Here is a 22,806-nt window from a genome sequence, read left to right on the forward strand (position 1 = left end):
TGCAATGAGATATACACCTCAGATATTTTCGTTCTCTTGCAGATTGTGGTCAAATTTCAACACGGTTACATCAGCGTAAAATCGAGCACAGCTCCACTGGAATCAGTAGCATCATGCCATACCTAATGCACATAACAGAAACAGAATCTGTTTCTCAACTAGTTTTAATCATTTACAGCTTTCTGGGTAAAATCGCCATTGGGCTCTGAAATTTCTCATGTTCCATGTAAACAGATGAGTACAATCTTATAATTTAATGAAAAAAATCGGTTTCTTTTTAGTTATGCAAATACCAAAAGCCTTTTTCTTTTCACCAGTTAAGTATTTCTTCAGAAGCTTGTTTGTGTTCAAAATCTCCAATGGCCCTTTTACTAAGACTGCAAATTCTTTGAGGGAAACACTTAGAGCCAGAGTCAAGTCTCAGTTACAGAGGCAGAAACACTGAGCAATCCGTAATTCCCAGTAACCTAACCACTGAAGGGGTAATGGGCAGCAGCTGCAGCTTCACGTTTAGCCTTTATTTCACAGCTAGTTCTAAAGGCTAAAATAGAGAAACTCTACAATTTTAATTTCTCTCCTGTTCCAAAGAAAAAAAAATTTAAAAAATTTTTAAATTCGGTAATTTTTAAATTTTTGAATAAGCTGGTCTTAAGTACCTTGATACCTACTTTTTTGCAGAGGATCATTAATTTTATGTTCCTCACTTCCTGCACACCTAACCACAGGATCTCAAGTGCAACTGAACATCTAACCTGGTGTTGAGGCATCAAATTCTGAAGTTCCAATGTTCATCACTGGCCACAACACAAATTTGTTAACTACTGTTCAGTAAGGCAAGACTTGTTTCTTGCCTAGTCACCTGAACTTTCCTATCACCTCAAATATACCTTATGGGTTGCCCCCTCCTCTCTCTCTCTCCATGTGACTTAACCCCTTAGTAACCTACTAGGAAAGGACTTCATTTTTCAAAACCCCCAGCTAAATCATGATAATCCTTCAAAAGGATGGACAGCCTTCATCAAGATTTCAGGCTTGACAACAGGTTATTTTCTTTTATTTTTATTTTAAAGCAGAAGACAAATTTTCATCAACAGGGATCTAACATAAAAGTTTCTTTTTCACCTGTCGTTCTATGAAATGATCAGGGAGAATGACCCGACAGGAACACACTTCTAGACGTCTATAACTGTCCATCTATGGACGCTTGGCTACAAATGAAGAGCACCTCCTTGAGTTACCCACGGGGAGACTGAAACTTTAGAATTCCAATAAGGACCTTTTGCCTGATTTTTATAATTAAATTAATTTTTGATAATTAAAAGTAAAGTACAAGTACACAATTTAAAGAAGACCATTAGAAACTTAACTTAAACATGACAATTTCAGCCCGTCAATAAGGCCTGAAACAGTCATTACCTACGAAACCTTCACTCATTTTGTGCCAAAAAGGAACATCAACCATAGCTTATCTGTTTATTAGTTATTTTTAGACACACAATTTTTAATATTTTTCAGACCTAGATTTCCTATACAGCAATCTGGACACAGTTTCTAAAGTTTTCTTACTTTGTAAATTTTTTTTCAGGATCTGGGAAAAAAAAAAAACACAAACCAAACTCAGAAAAACACAAAAGCACCCACCAACACACAAAACAAAAAAACCTGGGGGGGGGAAAAAAAAAAAAAAATCACTTTAACAGTAGGTCTTTGATAAGATGGTGCCAGCTGGTACACACTTGTGGATGGGAAACCACATTTCCCAAAACAATGTTATGTCAGCACCCTGCCTCCTAACAGAAGGCAGCGAGGCTGTGTGCTGCCAGCTCCTGCCTTCAATGGGGCAAGCTGCTCTAGCAAGGGCCACGCTGTTAAATCGTTCGTTCTCATTTGAAGCCTTTGAGAAACCTCAGCTCCTTCCTGGAGTGGAGCCTTGCCAGGGACATCAGTCTGTTGCTGGTGACACACTCTGCACACAATTCAGTGGCTTCCTGCTCAAAGCATTACATAATTTGAGCCTCTGGTATATCTTTCTGGAGCGTTTCACATACTAATCCACAAGATCAGCAGCCTCTTCGGTTGCCAGATAACTCTGCACCTTTTCTTCACTGATACTCACCTGGATGGCACTGACTCTGAGGCATGTGGTTGCCTGTTCCCAAATAAATAAAAACTGGACAATATGATGCATGGACACAGACAAAAGAAGCCGCTAAATACACATTTGGACACAGTTATTGGTCAGTAACTTCAGAAACAGTAAAAAAAACCCCAGACAACATTTAATCCATTTGTGCCAAAGGAAAACCATGATGAAAATAACATTCATAAAATACATACATTTTTATTAAGGACTGTTGCGTTTTGCTTCACTGAATTAAGTCCAAAACTTATTGAACAAGTAGACTATACAACCTGCTGCTAGGGCCACACACAATACACACTGAAATACCAGTCCTACCTCTGACTCCAGCCATTCAGCCATGAGTCAAGTCTCAGGATCAGGGTGCATATAGCTAAACTGAAAAGTAAAAGTACGTGGTGTTTGCTGAGCAAGACTCAGCACACTGAATTCCTGAAACAGGCAGACTATTTCCAGAGAATCTAAATAATTTGGAGCCCAGAAATTCTACTTTATGAAAAGCATATCGATCAATTGTTAAGTGCACCCTTCAAAATTATTTGTAAATAATAAAGTCTTTCAGACTTTTTTCTTACAGCGAACAAATTATATTTATATGATAAAACCACATAATTTAATCCAAGCAATAAACAGCAGCAGCATTTACACAATGTAAAACAGTTACCACAAACTCTCATCGTATGCAAATATAACAGGCCTAACAAACACAATCTGCAATTTAAGTCACAGAATTTCAGGGTATCTTGGATGTAACAACTATATACTATCCTAAAGTTTCTGCAGGTAGTTTTGTCTGTGTTTCAGGACAGTCATTTTTTTTGGGGGGGGGGGGGGGGGGGGGGGGGAAGTGTTCTATTTTTACAGTCACCCATAGTAATTCTCTGGAACCAAAACTATCATGCTGCAGTTTAAGAGGGTTTCAATCTATAAAATTACTCATTGCCGATGAAAACATTAACAATCCAAGACTTCACTTATAGCATTACAAAGAATCCAGTTCAATTAAGGGTAAATGCTTTTACTCTGCCTGGGCCAATGAAATTAATTATTTTCATCAAAAAATGCATTCCAAGTAAGAGTAAAGTTTAGGAGTGTCTCACCATATCCAAAGAAAACAGAAATGAAGAGGCAATCCCAGACTCCAACATACAGCCAAGGGCAGGCACTGGGGAACATGCAGCAGGTGAGAAGATGGGAAGAGGATGGATCCTCCTTTCAGGCCAGCAAGTCACCAGCTGCCAGTACTTTGAATCATTAAGATAAAATGCAATTATCTAAAGTCTCCAGGGAAAGCTCAGCATGATCACAGAAATCCTACTGCAGCTCAGTGACTCTTTTTGGGATGTGCCCTGTGTTCCAGACACTGGGAGCTTGTTTCTTGGCATTCATGTTTTGAAATGTAGGCCAGCAACTCCAACACAGCATGTTCTGATCTACAATTTTACTATCCCAGTCCTCCATAACAGCAAGAGAAAGGGATTAAGCAGCATTATTTTTCCCCTTGAATATTGACTGAGATAATTACATATTGGTTATAATGCAAGATACACTGCACAGTGCAAAATAAACACAGAATGGGCATGCCATTTTATCCAAAGCTCTTTGTCCCATAACACATAGGAGAGCTGATCATATCAGATATGTTCCTCCAGGGAAGTTTAATGGTAGCAAACTCTTCCAAATGTACCAAATAGATGCACTCAGCTTTTTCATACAGTCCCTTTTTTGGCAATCATGGGGGGGTGTTTTTAAGCTATTTTACAAAACATTATTAATTACTGAAGCCATCTGTGCTTCTAGAGAACACTCCTTTCCATCCCTTCTTCCCTTCCTACTGGGCTGCACAGTGAAGATGCAGCAGTATATTTACAACCGTTTTTATGCTAGCAGATGTTACACCACACAAAACTGCTTTGCTGCAAGTTCAAGAAGGTGGTGGTGGGAAGAAGTTTACATAACCAGACATTATCAACAAAAGCAACAGAGGATGGCAAACCACAGGCCATAGACATTTAATTCATACAAATCTCTCTTCCTCTTTCTCACTCTGCTTTCCAATTTGTTTTAATTCCATAGGAGAATCTGACTGCTGGTCACTTCATGACGTATTGGAAGGCCTAAATGCCAGCAGCTTTTCTTGTCTCAACAAGATGTACAGAGCTGAAATTAAATTTCAGCTGGCTTAAACACACTTTTATTTTGCCTCTACCCACCTAGAACACATATCCCGTTCAAAGTAAACATGTTTAGTCACTGAATAATATAAAGTATAAAAAAAAATTTACACTGTAATAAACAGAGATACATTTTAAAACGATTCTGATTACTATCTATGAATCTGGCTGCAACCACCTAGCTAAAAGTGGAATTACTGTGATGAAAATAGCATTGTGTTTCAATGCAAAAAAGTAAATATATTCTACCAGATACTAGCACAGGAGTTGAAATCCACCCAAGAAAACTATTTGCATTATCGGTTTGCATTATTCTGCCATAACGTTCTGACACTGAGTTTAAACATTAAGCTGTAAGTACAATGCCTCTTTTTTAAAACAGATGCAATTTCTTGGGGCAAAATCTGATATGGCTAGTCAGATTTCCTGTCCACTAGTTTCTCCCAAAGAAAAAATGGGAGACGTTGGTTTAATTTTTTTATTCGTCCAGTAAACAGATCAAAGCATTACACATCTGCAACAGAGGTTTACAGAGCCTCACTGTGCAAACATCCTGGGCCTGATGCTGCAGGCTTTATTGAAGCAAATCTCTTATGATGGTAGCCAGTACTAGTCTGTGCTAGGTCATCCGATGTAAAAATTTACACTTTAAAGGGAAGTCGATAACTTTGAAGTCCCACTCGATCGAAAACTATTAAAACATGCAGCTTGAATTTTCAGGCTGATCTTTACCACATATAATTAGAATTGTTTCACACTTACATACTGGTGCCTGAATACTAAAAATTGTGTTCAGCTCTAGGCTCCTCCTATACTGGTGTTATAAATTCTTTGGAGGAAGAAGCATTTTTAACAAGTATGTACAACGCCTGAAAAATATTCCAGAACCACTATTAGATCACTGAGTACTATAAGACTGCAAAGTGTAAAATAATTTTTAGCATAGCTGAAACATCTTTCTAGATCTATGCTTTGTATATTAGATTGCAATTTCTGTACAGTCTCTTCTATTTCTTTTCTCATCCAACTGTGCAGTCGAGTTTGTTCAGGGTTTGTTCTTTGTTGCCTTTCACAGAACTAAAAAGAAAGAGAGAAAACAGAAACAACACAACCCATATAAATTAGTTTTAAAACTGACAGGGATGTTCAGTGGCAGGCCTGATGTCTGCAGCTATTTCACGTCATTAAAAAAAAAATTTTTATACACACATATGGTTTTGACTTGAGTGTCCCTTTAAGCAAGCCTTGCTGATTCAGACTATCTCCACACAGTTGCCAAGAAAAAAAAAAAAAAAAAAAAAAAGGCACTCCTGAGTTATATGCTCTGACTTAAAGGTTTACACAGGGAATCCTCCTACCTAGAAATAACACTAAGAAGCACACTGAAATTTTTGCTGGAAGACGGGTGTCAAAGATTATATGCAAAAAGACTATTTGATAAATATCCTCTATCAGACTATACTTCTAAAACTGAAAAGAATGAAACTTTGCTAATGCTGGGCTATAAATCAAAACTGGATCTGTTCCATAACAAGGGTATTAAAGACAAGGGCCCCTAATACTGCAGGACACATCAATCTAAGCTGTATGAGCAATGCCTTGCTCCATACATTAAGCTGCACTCCTGGGAGTTTGTCCTGGTATAGTATGTCCATGCCCCTGATTTGCTACATTTTGATTTGCAAGTCAAGGTCAAGAAGTAATTTACCAGAATCCCTGTTGCTAACACATACACTGCAGGCTTCTGAAAACTCCTCTTACCACACAAAAAAAGGTCTCAACAATTGGAATATAAAAAGATATCAAATTGTCTGAAAGCTGCTTTATACCATTAGACACTTCAGCACATTAAACATGAATGCCATTTCTTTTTAACTTGCATTAAACGGTGTTGTATATATATTCTAATTAAAAACACCGTGTTGCAGTGTATTCTTTCATCTGAGGTATCAGCAAATGAGCACCAGTCAGGTTAAAACAAAAAAAACCACATATATATAAAGGCTGCATTGTAATAAATGCCATAAAATAAATAATGCAAGGATAGTTCCTGCCCCAGAAACCCTGCAATTTAGGACATGAAGAAAGAATCCTTAAGGGATCATACCAAACCTACCTAACATTCCTGAATTGACATTTACATTGTGCTGTACTTTAGTTCATACTTTAAGGGCTAAGCTAGAAGTATGCACATTGTTCTGATGTGCACTGCTGAAGGCTATTGTGTACCTCATTTTTCACAAGACAATGAGAGCCTTCATGTCAGGCATTATCATGACATTTAAGATATGCATTGAAAAAATACCACAATCAGAACACTTTGTGTGTGTGTGTCTTACTGTATTTAACCCAAGTCCTGGTTTAGAACAGAGAAATCTGATTTTAAAAGTCCACTACAGCCTGACATGCCTATGCCCAAAAGATACAGAGAGGGGGGATGGAGGCTAGATGGTGTAACTACCAAACCCATATCAAACAGCAAAGAAAGAGCTTTCAGCGGCCAGGCCCCTATCCCTCCTGTGTCACAAAAGGTTACATATTCTAACCCAGTAACATTACCACACCTTCTAGAGGATCAAATGTGTCCTAACAGTCACTCCTTGCTCTGCTGAAACTGAGCGAAAAATTAATTTTGAAGAAATTATATCAGCCTCAATACAGTCATCTACAATTCCGGCAATTTCTCTCCATCCTGAAAAAAAATGCAAGTCTTTGACATGTGATCTCACAAACTAGGGGGCTGTTTTTTCTGAAAAAGAGCATTTTTAGCAAGTACATGTCATCCTAGTGCTACAGTCAGAAGCATCTGCATCTTGAGACAACTTTGTGGATATACACTTCACTTTGGAAGGAATAATTGGAGTCCCATCGGATGTACAGCCAATAGGATACTGTCGAATACAGTTCTGAAGCCAAATGAAGTATTTCACCTGCAAAGCTGTGCTGGGTTTCTGTGGCAGGGTTTTTGGTAGCTGGGGAGGCCGCTACAGCAGTGTCCCCCATAAGAAGGTTCTTGAAAGATCTCCCAGCTCCAAGTGGGACCTGCCTCTGGCCAAGGCTGAGCCAATTAGCAATGGTGGCCACACCTCTGCGAACACATATTTAAGGGCAGCAACCTGAGAGGGGGTTGGGACTTCTGAGGAGGCATTTGGAGAAGGACATCTCTGTGAACACTGAGGTCAGAGGAAGGAAGAAGGAGGAAGGGGAGAGGTGTGCTGGAGCAGAGAGCCCCCCTGTATCCCGTGGTGAGACGGCAGGGCCGCCCTCCCTGCCACCCATGGAGGCGCAGAGATTGCCCTTCGGCCTGTGGAGGACCCCCGGGACTCTGTGGGAAGAAGCAGCCCCTGCTGTTGTAGTTCAGACTACAGCACACGGAAGTGACCCATGCCGGAGCATCTCAAGAAGAATGCATCCCGTGGGGAGGACTCACGGCTGAGAGAGCTTGTGGAGGAGGGTCTCCCGTGAGAGGGACGCCACGTGGAACAGGGGGAAGAATGCAGAAGAGTGCTTACCCTGCCTTGGAGGAAGAAGCGGAGGACTGTCTGCACCCCCCATCCTCTGCCCGGATGGGGGACAAGGGAGAGATATCATGAACAAAGCTGAGCCTGGGAAGAAGGGAGGGGTGGGGGGAAGGTGTTTTTAAGATACCGTAATACTTCTCATTGTCCCATTCTGTCTGTTAAGTGTTGCTGCTGTTAGTGTTCTGAATTAAAGTGATGTCCGTTTTTTCCTTCCCCCAATGAGCCTGTCTTTTGCCTGTGACTATAATGGGTGAGCAACATTTCTCTGTCCTTATCTCCATTCCTGAGCCTTTTGATCCATTTTTCTCCTTCCCAGCACTAGGGGGGAAGGGGTGAGTGAACGGCTGCATGGTGCTCAGTTGCCCTCTGGGCTCAAACCATGACAAAAATGCACAGACTGATTTAATGATATCTCAAGCTCTGAAGGGCTGAGTTTGTACAGTGGCAGCATGTTGTACTCAGGTCAGTTTTATTTCTCATAGGTGGCATACCTCCCGCCAAGTAACTCCTGACACTATTTAGATTCCCGTTACCCTTCTGTTGTCACGTCAAAATGCAAGATTAAAAAAAACTAAACAAAACAAACAATAAGACAGAAGCTATTCAATCATCTATCAGATAGAATAGTCGCCTTCTTCCTCCCTGCCTCCATTCCCTGTCTCTTTCCTAAAGATAGGAAGCCACAGGGAAGGTAAAAATTAAGTGACTTGCTCTAACTTTTGCAAGGCCAAAACATGGCCCAAATGAGAACGCAACACTAGCAGCACAAAGCTAGACGTGATCTACAGAGCTACCTACGATATCAAGCCCAAACAAGAATGGAAGATGTAAGAGGAAAATAAACAGTAAAGTTTATATACCCTGTTTCTCATCAGTTCTTTAGAGGACACATCTCACCAATCCTTATCCCATGGGCTTTGCTCTGAATGAGCTGCACGGAGAACAGAACAAACCACATCTCCAGGTAGGTACTCCTCACACGGTTATGTTTTCTATTATTATTTTCCCTTTTAACAATGAAAGGAACAGACCAGTAAGTGGACACACACAGTTTTGGCCTATGAATCTTCCTTGATAAAACTGCAGACACGTTAACCCAATAATATTACAGTAAGAGAACAGATGAATTGCAACAACCTTCCAAAAGGCACCTTAGATGAGGCACAAAGTGATTTTGAGTTGAAGGGCTCAAATTGACTTCGGTTACATGCTTGTAACACCCGCATTTTGTCAATAACATTCCTGAACATAAAGAGCCAACTTTTGTTAAACTGTTTCAGTCATTAAGAGATGTGCTAATTACCAGCTGAACTGAAGACAACTCAGCTAAGCAAAACATGCCCTGCCAAAGCCTTTAAGACAATATTCTTCAGTTTCTAAAACTCAAGACATGATGATAGCATAAAAAGGTAAAAGGAAGAAAAGATTCATCCGCTTTCAGTCATCTTTAAATAAGAATTCCTTTATGTGATTTAAAATTAACCGAGTATTTTTTTTCAACTTCTGCAAAAAGAAAAAAAGACAGCCAGAAATTTATTTGTATTTCATGTATACAGAAGCACTGACTTTTTAATTGAAATGATGAGTTTGCTTCTTAGTAACTGAGGGAGTCCATGTAATGGTGTATAAAATTAAGCATTACCAGAAAAGCAATCATCATTTAAATTACCAATTACTTTTTAAGGAAGAGATATATCTCACCTAAAGAATACCATAGGTCTACAATTTTACAACTTTTAGGTATATAGCTCTTAACAAAACTGACACCCTACTCTGATAATTACTACCTCTAACGCTTTGAAGAAATACTTCCACACATCTTTCTGATGAACCAGGTGAGGCAACACCTTCGCAATCCAAGTTTTCGTTAAAATTCCAAATTACTCATGAAGGTCTCCATGGGTATTTAAATTCTGCTAAAGGTAGGGGTTATTCCTTTAGATATCATCAGCCTTTACTAAGGGAAAATTAGAAAATTCTTCTAGAAAAAATTAAATAGAACAAAAACTAAGCCCACAAAAAGGCTAATGTACTTTCACACAACTGGAAAAATCTCTCCTATTTTGTTGTACTAAGATTGTGCTCCATAAAGAAAACAATTCCATTTAAAAAAAAAAAAAAAAAGAGAGAGAAAGTTACATGAAAATACAGAGCAAACATTCTGACACTAAATTACAGTGGGATGGAGCCAACTTCTTAAAACTGTATAATGTAATGGTTAACACAGCAATGTAATTCCCTCTGCCATTTCTACCTGTGAATTTCAAAATCTGTTTTCAAAAGCCTTAAAGTAATCCCCACATTGCTCAGCACCTGAATCATGGAAAACTACTCACTGTGTCAACCATTTGACGATTCAAAATTACCTGAAGAACTACCTGTATATCTTTCCACGTAATTTCAGATCAATTTAATAGGCGGTTTTAACATATCAAATATCTGAGAGCTGTGATTATATCTTTGTTTTCACACATATTCATCTTCAGTTGTTCTACTGTGGGGAAGGGAGGTGGTTATACTAAATTAAAGTGAACAGTGTCTTTTCAAGGATAAATTAGAAATGAAAGCAGGGTGAGATCAGTGAAGATTACAGGGCACTGTTTATTTAACTGAGTATAACTAAATCAAAGATACATAAATCAGAGCATGTATTTTTTGACATATTGATTCAGTTGATTTAGTTTTGAAAACTGAAGCGTAACAAAGATCATTATTAAAAAAACCATCCCCAGCAATAACGCTCACTTTTTCTTTTTGGAAGTGGTCTACTTCATGCCAGTTCACAGGTACTCATGTAAGTATTGCTTTCACCTCATGTGTTTTAAAATACAAGAAGTATTTACAAAATAAATATGTGTTTGTATAGCAAAGAATTACTGCAAATGTATACTTTTGATTTCCCCGCATCTGGAAATGGATTTAAGCTACACAAGGCTTTTAGTTCACCCCAGGAAAAGGCGTTAGAAACTAGCACACAGGGATCTGCACAAAACTTGGAGAGCACCCTTTATCTACCTTTAAAAAAACCCAACGCACACAACCCCCCACCCACCCCCTCCACCCAAAAAAAAAAAAACAACCAACCCAACCACTGAATAAATCAACTGATAGACTGTCAATGTAGCCAAAAACCAACACATTTTCTTTTTTTGAGTGAAAGGATCAGCACTGAAAATGATGATGCAGCAGAGACACAGTGATGCGAGATGGACTACCAGATAAAGGTCTAAGTGAGTTGCGACTCCTCTATTCACACAGGGACCACAACTTTGCAGTACAGACTTCATTAATAAGCATTCTTCTAAATGAACTCAACCAGACAAGCAGAAATTAAGATTTATACCTTCCACACCAACCGAACAGAAGCATGCAATAGGAACAACACTCAACAGTTCTCCACAGTAGTGATCACACAGCTCTCCAGAGAGGTAAAAGCAAAATGCAGAAGAGCGAAACTGTTGTTTCTTTTTCCTATCCATCTAAGCATCTGTACATCTTTACTACCAGCTCAACCCAGAAAACTAAGTGATCCTCAACTTTCTTTTTCAATGCAAAGGTAATTAAACAGCTAAGGTCTCAACAGAGGCATTTGGGGTACTCTCTCCTACGCATGCAATCCATACATCCATTCACAAAAGTACCAAAACAGGTTACCAAGTCCACCAGCACTACACCAACTTTTTAACTCTCTCTGGGGCAAGTCCAGTTAAGTACCATATGCTTCTTCCAAGGTGTCAGTCTTCATTAATTCAACAAGGGAAGAGATGGCAATCAATCCCATAAAAGCAGTGCAAATACTTCTACTACCTGATGCAAAGACTAATTTAAGCGTTAAGACATTTTCTTGTATAAAGACACACAGTTATAAACTATGTTTTTTATAGGACTTTTCCTGGTTAACCTTCTTCTCTCATTAAGATATCTCAGAGGAGACCATTTTATCAATATCTGTTGGCCAGGCCAGGCATATATGCAGATTCCAGTACTTTCTCAGTCTGGGAAGGGAAGAAGAAAAGCATGCAGGGCCAAACATACGTAATGCTTTAGGATGCATCCAAGTGGACAAGGGTCTGCTTGAGGTTAGCAAAATTATACCAATGATATCTGAATGTAGGGAAGCAGCAACCTCTCCACCTAAAAAACTATATCCGTTTCATTCTGACCTGAGCCAAGGTCTCCTCAGAAATTATTTCTCTTCCCTGCCACCTGCTATAGTCACGGGTCAGTGAAAAGCCACTATGTATCTCATAGCTGAAAACCAGAGCATCAGCAAAAAAGAACAGCCAGACTCTGCTAGATATTGCCGGATTTGAAGGATTTGGAAGCAATCACTCTCAGTTCAGTCGCAGCAGAGATTGCAGGACCACCAGTCCCTGCACTGGGTAAATGTGGATGCACAGCAGGGGCTTCTTCTCCCAGCTTTAGAGCAAGCAGAAGAGCCTGCCAGGCTCTCACAGCCCCAGCTGTTGTGCCTGGGAGAATATGGCACCACCGACACCCCCCAGGACAACCAGCAGCAGCTGAATCTCCTCCCCACTCAGGCTGCCCTATTTGAGCTCTCAATTATTCTCCCAGGTCACATCTCTCCCCTCCTCTTCCCCCCCTCCCCTTCTCCTTCCCCCGCCCCCAGAAACCCCCACCTTCTGCTTCGGCATGGGAATTCACCAATCAAAGCAGATAAGCGCATCATGTGAGGGACGGCAGACACACTGAGGGGAATTTCCAAGAGCTCCCCTGCACCTGCAGCATACACAGATACAGGAGATTTCCAATGTGAAAATTAGAAGCTGAGCAGTGATGCTGAAGTATTCACATTACCTGCAACTAACAGCTCTTATGCCAGACTGCAGCACCTAATTTGCAATCTGCTCTGATATACCTGCAATCACATTCCATCTTCCCTTGTCATTTAATGTATGACAATTATTCCTAAGCATATTTTGCTAGGGAAGCAGTACACAAATAACACAGACTGAAAGACCAGAAAGCAATAATTACTCAGTCTATTCTTTGCTGATGTCAGACATGCAGTACAGCTCTCCGAATCCAGCAGAGCGCCCAATTAATCTGCACCAATCCTCAAGAACTATATCTGAAAAAAAAAAAAAAAAAAAAAAATCATCCAGCAGCCACTGTCTGTCTTGCAGTTGAGATTTAGGAGCAATACACAGTTCATTTCATCACCACACCACTGTCACCCAACCTCTCCTCTAACAGTTATGCTTCATTGTCATCTCTGCAAACAAACCTACTGCAAATTCATCAGCCTCTTGCCCCATCGCTCCCCCTCCTCCTCCAAAAATGCTTTTCCTTCTCTGATCAGGGTCCTTCATAGAAAAGATTATACCAACTCTGGTTCAACAGATCACATTAGCCCAGCCAGAGTAACCACTCCATGGCTCTACTTCCCAATGAGGCATTCATCCTCCATTTCCACTCACTCTTTTCCAAGAGGAATGCTGTAAGAATTAGAGTGACATGTCCTTATGGTGTCTACGTAACAAAAAAACGCAACTTGCATGAAGGTATCAATATTCAAAATTGTTTGGGGTTTTTTTATGTTTGTTTGTTTTTTGGGTGGGTTTTTTTTAAACTTTTATCCTAATTTGTGTATTTCAAAACAAATAGGCTCTTACTACAGCTATCAATTCCCTTCCTCCCTATGTTTCCTTTTTGCAGCTGCAGCAGCCATACAGATGTCTAATGGCAGAGATAGAGGCAAGAATCCTGGATCCAGAACACAGCCTCAGCTAAGAGGAAAGGAGGGAAGATCCTGTACATGCAACATCAATAACGAACATCTCCACAAGCTTAGGAAGGACAACCAAAAAGTAAATGTGAGAGGCATGGCAATTACAGGCATGGGAAATAACTATGTTCAAGAAGGATTAAACGGGAACAGAAAACCCCGTAGAGTTTTGGAATGGCCTAAAAGATCAAGGAGGAAAAGTTACCACTTTGTTATGAGAAGCTCTTTCATCCAACCTATCTTGTTCAAAACCACAGCTTACCTGTCATAGAACTTCCTTATTACTTGTTATTTTCCACATCACACTGTTCACAGGATCCTGGAAACTCTAGATCACTGGAATCCAAAAGATGCTTCTTATTAACCTTCCAAGTCCTTATTCTTTTTGCCCCCTTTGTTAGTCACTAACTTCCTGACTGATTGCTTCCAGTCTGCAGGAGCACATTGCTCAAGTTGAATATAGAAATTGTTAGAAAAGGAAATCTATCTATAACATCAAGAGTAGAGAGCCTGCTCTTTAATACCTTTTTCATACCCATTTCCTCCTTACCAAAGTGCACGCAAATATTTCTGAGGTTGAATATATGTTCTCTCTCAGATGGCATATCACTAGACCAACTGCAGATATAAAATGCTTTTATATAACTATTTGATAGGTGGATGACATCTGTAATTCTTTTTTATCTCTTCATATTTTCAGATGGTATTACACATAAAAACAACAGAATGCAAACAACAAGCCTAGATTAAAACTTTTCAAGTAAATGATCTATCAGTACAACATCTGAAAAGGAATAAGGTATTCAATCTGAACAGTCACTCCTGAACCTAGCATCTATAATGTTATACATCTCACCGTCTTCTAAAATTGCAAATTGCAAGATTAGCTCACAAAGAAAATAAGTTTGAGAATCCCAGAGTCAACTGAATAGAGCCAGCTTCTTCAGAACTGAGAGGGCAGAGGTGTGTGGTTACTTCAGCGATACTAATTTCAAGAACTCCACAAACAAACCTTACAATAGACCACATTCCAAACAGACTGCCTCACCTCATTTGCTTAAAGCTCCCAGTTATTATTACTGGTTAAAGGAATATGCTCTTATTTTGTGAAAAGACCAAGCAAGGGACTCTGTCCAAGTGTAGGGCCTCATGGTGGTACAGTACAGCTTCCATATAAAATGGAAAGCAAGGCCCTAACTTTAGATGTATGAAGGCTGCCAACCACCTATTTAAGTTTTGACCACTTGCTATCATAAAAAGAAAGAGGAGAGACACATCGGGAACTAGGAGCACTTGCTGGTTATGGAATAGATTTTTCCATCAGACAGCATGCAGCAATTGCAGCAAGTCAGATTATGGATTCATGTACTCATTAAAGGAGCCGGTCGTTGAACAGGGGAGGACAAGCGAGACCGCTCCACGCTGTATCTGTGGTCTTTGTGATCTATGCTGCCTGTCCCACGACCAGCTATTAGCCATGGTGGGGCAGGATCAAGACTGAGCTCAACACCAATAACTGGCAACGTAAGAGAATGGGAAGCCACAGAGAGATCAAAGTAATAGCCCCATCTGCCACAGAAACCTAAACCATGAAAAAGGCAAGTGGCCTTAAAAGCTGGAGACCTTGTATTTCTCCTTTTTCATGAGGAGATACACTACGTCAAGGCAACCTAACCTTTCAGTGATGCCTGCACTGCTGCCCAGGAACAGGTTCCCTCCCACAGAAAGACTGACTGCTGCTCCTTAGAACTCCAAAGGTGAAACATGACAACCATTCACCAATACCATTCATCCAAGTCCAGAAACAAGGCAAACAGGACAGTACGACTTTGTAACAGTCTGCCTAAGGGCTGGGCTCTTCAGTAAAAAGGAAGAGAGAGTTTTATTCTTCCACAAAAATCAAGATTCTTTTACTGTTGGGCTGGTACAACTTTAATGAGTTCTTCATTTGGTGGAGGATACCTAGCACGACTTGTATAGCCAAACCGACAAAAAAAACCCCACAGCACTTCACTACCTCATATAAGCTGGTGTAGGTCTTCAAAAGGAGGGAATATAAGTATTGATTTTCCTCCAAGATCCCAGTCATGACAACCTCGCAAGGAAAAGATTGACAACTCATCATCCAGAAGTCTGCTAAAGAAGAATCTCTGAAGCCACAGTCGTGCTGCACCAACTATTTCTGTGCCTCACATAAGCTGCTCGGGAGCGTCTTGCCCTGAAAATGACAGAGTCGGGCATTAGCACTGTGAGGACAGCCATGAAAGGGCTGTTGCGATACTCTTCCCCATGTCGTGGCCCTACTCCAGGCACTCAGATTCATTAGCCTGTCTTCCTGGAACATGGAATTTACTGCTAGGCATGATTAATTAATTCCAGAATGGCTGGGAATCAGTCTTCTTCTGCAGTTTCGCAAGCCTCTATCCATATTTACAAAACTTTTTAGAAAAGTTTTTTATATAAATAGAAACCACTACCATAAGAAGATGGGTGAGGACCAACAAGATAGATTTTCATAGCTTAGTGCTCACAGGGCGAGAACATAAGCAAAGCAGGCTGGTTAATGTCCAAGCACAGTATTTTCATGGCATTTATACCACTGACATCCCATATATTCAAGCCCTCTACAGGTCTGATCTTTAGGAATACAAAGTCAAAAAATCAAAATCACACGACAAAGTCAAGCCAACACACACTTTTCCTGCAGCAGCAAAAGGACCACAAAGCCTGCTCTCAGAAAGTCCCACCAAATAAAATTTATCTGAGCCTCTGATGCCTGCACTTAGGTAATTCTGATGTGGTGTTATGCATGCATCTTTCATAAGATGTCCTAAACAGTATAATCAAAAAACTTTTGAAGAATTAACAGTCTGGGTCATAAACATCTCCACTATGTGCAACTTCTGCAGACATCAAAGAGTCTTCCCAAAACTGGATGTCTTACATATCTTGCAAAATTAGTAAATGAACTCAAGCCATCAATTTTGCAATTTTTGAAGTAGCACAATGCATCTATTTATTAGAGAATGGAACTAAGCCCAGGCTACTGATTAGCCATCCTGCAAATAATGCTTATGCAACCTTTAATAATGATTTCCACTAACAACCAAGCGGAGATTTTATGATTTGGAAAATTTCACTTCTAAACTAATTTACAACAATTCCCTGGATCTAATGGGACAGATGATTGAAACTACAGAGGAAACCAGCCTTCCCCAAAATCGATGAGGTATCAATTTTCATAACTAGCCACTCTTAGGTAAGACGCCTGCATTAAGTTTTTGTTCTCATTTTTAAAATTCTGGTAAGCATTCCTCAGTCCCTTTCTCCCTTTCCCCTGAAAAAGGGATTAATTCAGTTTTAAAGAAAATATTGTAACAGCAGTTTCAGATCTCAGTTTTCAGCAAATTACGAGCGGGAAGGAATAGCAATCAAGCTGTTAAAACCACCAAGGAAAGTAAACCACTGAATAGCACAAGTAGACCACAAAAAAATGACAAGTTAAAAATGAAAAAGAAACATAAAATAAGTCATCTCAGTCAGCATGGAAATTATATCCCTACAAGTTTTCAGCACAGTATATGTAAACCTGGTGAAAATAAAGCCATCAGTTCCTACGAAGCTGTAACAAATACTTGACAGACTCACAGCATAGCCCCAAGTTCATCATCGCAGCCAGGTATTACTGCAACAAATGGCCAAAGTCTGCAACAGAAGTCAGCAGCGTATATCAAACCCAAACAACTCGCCATTATTTTAGAAAAGGTGAAAGCAGAACACAACCAGTGATTTGGGGCGACAGATAACAGAGAGATATTTCCTCTGTCAGTAAGGGAAATTCATATGAATTCTCTCTCCTCCCCCTTTTGGTCCTTCACTCTTCCCCCTCAAGGTTCTTTCTTCCCTGCATGCTAAGAAAAAGCGGAGAGTGTAGGCTATGCATAAATTCATGACAGAAAATACTGTTTTAGAACAAAGCTCTTGTGCGTGGGCGCATGTCTATAAAATAAAAGGCTTTGTTACTCTACCCAGTACGTATCCACATCCAGCAATCAAATCGGATCCTAAAATTTTATTTTGACAGCTACATGCAGTTATATTTTAACCAGAGGTTTGACTTTCAATTAAATACCTGGCTTTTAGTGATATCATCAAGAGATGAATCAAAACTGACATTTGAAGGCAGAGTGGTATTAAGAGTTGTAGAAGACAATTCTCATCCCTGAAATCTGTAATTTATTTTTAATTACTTTACGAAGTTATCAGTTGCAGAGAGGAATAAATCTGTTCCCAACTTGCATTTAGAAACTGTCTCTGTGCAATACAAAACTGCTCAGCTCTCTATAACAGTAATTATTTCATGGTATATAGCAATATCAGGTACCCTTGATCAGGAGCAAGCCTGCAAATACTGTCAACGTTACACTTTCAGAAGTTAGAGAAAATAACCTTAAGCAAGTAGTATCATTAGCTTGCTAAAACTGCTCAACTACAGACTACAACCATCAACACAAATGCGTTATGAAAGAATCTGCTCCATCCTCTTGCAGAATCAGAAATGCGACATTTTCTCTAGGATCCTCATTAACTCCAATTATTAAACTGAAAATTCCACAGTGCAGCATGAAGTGAAGTTTGGAAAACACAAACATTATTTATGTATTAAGGGAACACGATGCACGCTTTACTGAAGATTTATACTGTGCAAGACTGATTTTGTGTATCCCCTACTGCCCGCCTTCCTTACAGATGCATCCCCATGGACACTTTAACATTATATAAACTCCCCCGGAGATAAAGATTATTCTATAACTTTCAAAAATCATCTCTCTTTGAGAAAGTATTACCTAACAAGCACGCATCATATACCTCACAAATGCATTAGATTCCTGGGTTTCTACTAGATGCCAGCATCAAAGAATATTTGTGATTTATTTTCAGATATTCAAAAGAAAGATGACCAAGGCTGGCTAACTGTAACTAGAAAGGATAAACAGGATTAAGTAACAGGTGTCTGACTGCACATAATTCAAAGACATGCATCAAATACGGTGCACAGCCTCGCTGGCAAAATGGAAACATTGTTTTTGCACCTTGCTTTGAAAATGACCACTAAGTGATTTAAAACCGCCTGTGTAAACTACACACACAGGGGCAACACAGGAGCTTGTATCCCGAAAGACCTTTCAATACATCTGAAAGAAATTTAAAAAAAAAAAAAAAAAAAATCTTTAAAGGTGAGCCGTCCTTTCTCCAAAGGGAAAAAAAAAAAAAAAGAGAAGGAAAAAAAAAAACAAACCCGCACACCACAAGAAAGTTATACTTGACTACACAGAAACATTTGTCACACCGCCCAGCACTGACAAAATCCGGATACACTCAGAAACTACAGCGAGCAGCACCGCTGGCAGCGAAGACGAATTCACTCGCCGGTCACACACACACACACACACACACACACACACTGACACACACACCCCCCTCGAGATGCGCCCTCAGAGGCTCCGCGCGCGGGGACGCCCCTCTCCCCTCAGGCAGCGGGGCCGGTGCCCCGAGGCCGGGGGCCGGCAGAGCCGCCCGGCGGCTGCCCCGGGCGGAACGGGGAGCCCGAGGTGACGGCCCGGCCCTGCCCGGCGCCTCCGGAGGGGCGGGCGGGCATCGCCGCTGGCCGTGAAGGACGCGGCACCGCCGCCAGACCCGGCGCCCCCGACAACGGCGGCCGCCGCCGCCCCGCGCGCGCAGCCCCTCACTGCCGCCTTACCTCAGCCGCCGCCGGGGCGGGAAGGCGGGAGGCAGGGCGGGCGCCGCCGCCGCCGGCCCCGCTGCGCCGCGCAGGGTGCCGGGGCTGCGCTGAGGCGACGACCTCCTCCTCCTTCCTCCTCCTCCTCCGCACACTCTGTGTGTGTGTGAGCAACCCGCCCGCCTCACAGCGGCGGCGGCTCCTCCCCCCCCCCTTCTTCCCTCCTCCTCCTCCTCCTCCTCCTCCTCCTCCTCCTCCTCCTCCCCCGCCCCGGCGGCCCCGCCGCGCCCGCCTCAACCCCCGCAGCGCAGAGAAACGCGGCGGGGAACGGGGATCCCCCCACTGCTCCAGCCGCCGCCGCTTGGGCTGGGCTGGGCGGGCCGCGCTCTCCCCTCAGCAGGACGCGGACACCCGCCTCCCCCCCCCCCCCCCCCCGCCGCCTTCGCCCCGCCGCCGCGCAGGGCCGCGGGCAGCGCATGGCAAGTGGGCGGTGGGGCCGCGGGCGCGGAGCTCCGCCTGCGCGGGGCTATACCATACCCGCCCACATATACATATCTCTAGAGAGGTATATACACACGGAGAGCCCACAGGGCCGTGTTCCTGCGGGGATGCCGGCACCGGCGTGCCTGTGTTTACTACATGTATTTAAAAGGCGGCTGAATGGGCGAGAAGGAAATCCCCGGGGGCTCCCGGCTCCCGCCAGGCCTGCTGCCTTCGACGCAGAAACGCGCAGACGGAGAGGAAAAGGGCTGTTTTCAGAGGCCGCTGGAGGGTTCCCTAACTCTCAACGTTTTTTTGTCTCGAAATGACACTTGGGCTTTGGAATGACACTCGAAGCGAGCGGTGCAGGAGGCTCAGGGCTGGGCAAGCAGGCTGAGCGAAGCGCGCGGGTGGTCAGGAGCGTGGCGTTCCCTCTCAAAATGTCCTCCGGCCGCTCCCTTCACAGCTCCCTGCTGGCTGCCACCCGCTGCCAGGGACTGCCCGTGTAGCACCCCATGCCTTCCCCCATGCTCCTCTGGTCGCTGTCATCGCATACCTGGTCTCAATTTTCCCTCCTCATGAGTTCACAAGAAGTGTTTTCCTCCATGTCAAGAAAGAAACATTAAACACCCACAAAAACCAAGCAAGTGCTGAGTTTTACAGCAGAAGCAGGTTCCCCATCCCTTTTCCTCTTACAGCCCGCCAGCTCGGACTTCGTTAGGGAATTACCACAGAATCATCTAGGTTGGAAAAGAACTTGAAGATCATCTAGTCCAACCACTAACCTCACACTGACCGTTATCGAGTTTGGCCACCTGGGGCCTGCAGCCCAGACCACCCCGAAGGGGCCACGGCCACCAAGAGCTGGTGGCAGCACTCAGAAGTAAGGAGAGGCAGCAAGCTACAGCTGAAGAAGTTACCTAGGGTGAGCTGAGGAAGCAGTGGAAGAAAATGTAAAATAGTTTTGCTAGACAGTCGTAATAAGTGTTGCGTTGCCACGAACTACTCGATCTGGTAATACAGTGGCCAGAGCTTATGCGATATTATCCTATATGATAAACTGTAAAAATCCAGCTTAGAATGAGACACACCCCCTCTCTGACACCAGGTGCTGTACCAGGGTGTGATAAAAATGATTCTGCCTTCCAGAGCTGACACCATGCTCCTGGAGCTGCCGTGGAGAAGTAAGCAAAGAGGTGACCGAGAACAGCAGCAATGATGACGCATGATTTCAGGGACAGCCTGTCAGCGCAGCAGACTTACAGACGGAGGGGTTTCTGTAATTGAGGCAAGTGTTATTTTAAGCAGATGTTCATATTTGCTTATGTCTACACAATCAGAAATTCCTCACAGGCATGGTGGTAGAGGTAGGTCTTTAGAAATACGTGGAGGGGAGCAAGCTAAGGCTCAGGGTGGGCGTTATCATGCAAAAGGAGGTGCAGGAAGGAAATAACAAAGCGCAGGAGCTGGATGAAGGCCAGTATCACTGGCAGGGCTAAAGGGATCGAGTTAACACACAGGATATAGGAACAGCAATTATAGCCGTTAAAGATGGAAGGCATTGACTTGCATGTGAGATGGACACAGGGCTACTGAAGAGGTTTTAGTTTGTGGTTACAGAAGCGTTTGTTTCTAAATAGATGAAATGGATACATTTGTGGGTATACAAATGAAGTGCTCCATGTCTTTTTCATTGCTTTTTTTCTTTCTTTCTTTTTGCCATTGGGCTGCATGTAAATTAAGTAAATTATTATAAAAGTAGTAATAAAAAATATTTGGCTTACTCACTAGCAAACAGTGTTGGACTCTCCCTGGGAATCCCTGTGTGGTTTGCACTCAGACCCCCAGAGCTTGCAGTGGCTGTAGGCACAGACGCCGTTGTTCTGGTCCATAATGCTGTCTGGCTTTTCCCATGACTTCTTATCTCCTTCCTCCCCAAAATGACTTCTACGTGACAATACGTCATGGCTGCCTGCCTGTGTGAGGGGATTTTATTCCAGGGTAAATACAGTTCAGGCCTGTTATCTTCATTATTGTGGTTCTTAAAACAGTTTAGGCAAAATGTAGGGACTCGAAATCTTTGTGTAACTGCATGACATGCAGACAAGTAGTGGCATCTCAGAATTAGTGGAAGTATAGTTTCTTTAGAAAAAGCCATTCTTTGTTCTTTCACAGTCTTTCCCTTTCCGATGTCAGCTCTCTGACCTGACTTGTTCATTGAAAGAAGGGCAGTCATCAAAGGAACAGTTGTCAGGACCACGGCTCTGCAAGAAAACTAGGGGTACTGACAATGTCAGTTTTAACAGCAAGGGAACTTTACATTAAAAGATGTTTAAAGTCACAGAAAGTAAAGCCATACGGAGGGTCTGAAACTCCCCATGCAGCTGTAAGTGGCAGGGTCAGGCCCACATATCGAGATTAATTCCCATGTTGCGAGTTTCATTGTGGTACGACTCTGTAAACACTTGGACTTCTAAACGCAGCGCAACGGTTGACAACGCTTTCATCTTTATTTCTCCACTGATTTCCTCCTGACTTCAGCAGTCTGTGTGACGTGGCCAGTTAGGGATGAGTTAGGAGTGAATCTGAGAATCTCCCATTTTACAGCTAGTTTTTAGGTTGACTTGCTGCCTTGCTGTCAAGATACAGCTGTACTCTTTCATTTTCTTCCTTTCAAAATATTAGTATATTCTCTCATTAAGAGTGGTTTGTCAATACAACATTTGCTAGTTATAGCTTTATAAATAGCACATATAAAATGTATGCAAATGCTAAAGATTTCATCCTTGTGACTTAGAAAGAAGACTTCATAAACGATGAACAGTGCCAACAGTTCATGTCAGCTGAAAACAAAATGCCCCAGGAAACACAGCAGAAAAATCCTAACCTCTGAAGTGATCAGCTGAAACCTGGTGCATTTAAAATGGTTGCCTCTGGTAGAGGTAGAGCACCACATCACCTGATCATGTCAGCAACTACAGCTGTCTTCAGAGGAACCTACT

The 22,806-nt window shown here is 42.1% G+C and overlaps 1 protein-coding gene across 16 annotated transcripts in view; it reads right to left on the minus strand.

Moving 5' to 3' along the window:
- Positions 1-21,621, minus strand: part of PLCB4 (phospholipase C beta 4) — a 216,932-nt gene extending 195,311 nt beyond the window's left edge. For 10 of the 16 annotated variants that reach the window (XR_012628365.1, XR_012628366.1, XM_074864410.1 and 7 more), the window contains exons 1-2: positions 19,346-19,473; positions 12,834-12,927 (exon numbers count right to left, since the gene is read on the minus strand). The gene's annotated coding sequence lies outside the window, so the exon portion shown is untranslated. Of the gene's footprint in view, positions 1-12,833; positions 13,194-19,345; positions 19,474-21,592 lie in introns of those variants that run through there. The other 6 variants (XM_074864407.1, XM_074864408.1, XM_074864402.1 and 3 more) reach the window with 4 other exon arrangements.
- Positions 21,622-22,806: the final 1,185 nt, after the last annotated feature.

Source organism: Strix uralensis, chromosome 3, assembly GCF_047716275.1.
Source record: "Strix uralensis isolate ZFMK-TIS-50842 chromosome 3, bStrUra1, whole genome shotgun sequence".
NCBI lineage: Eukaryota > Metazoa > Chordata > Aves > Strigiformes > Strigidae > Strix > Strix uralensis.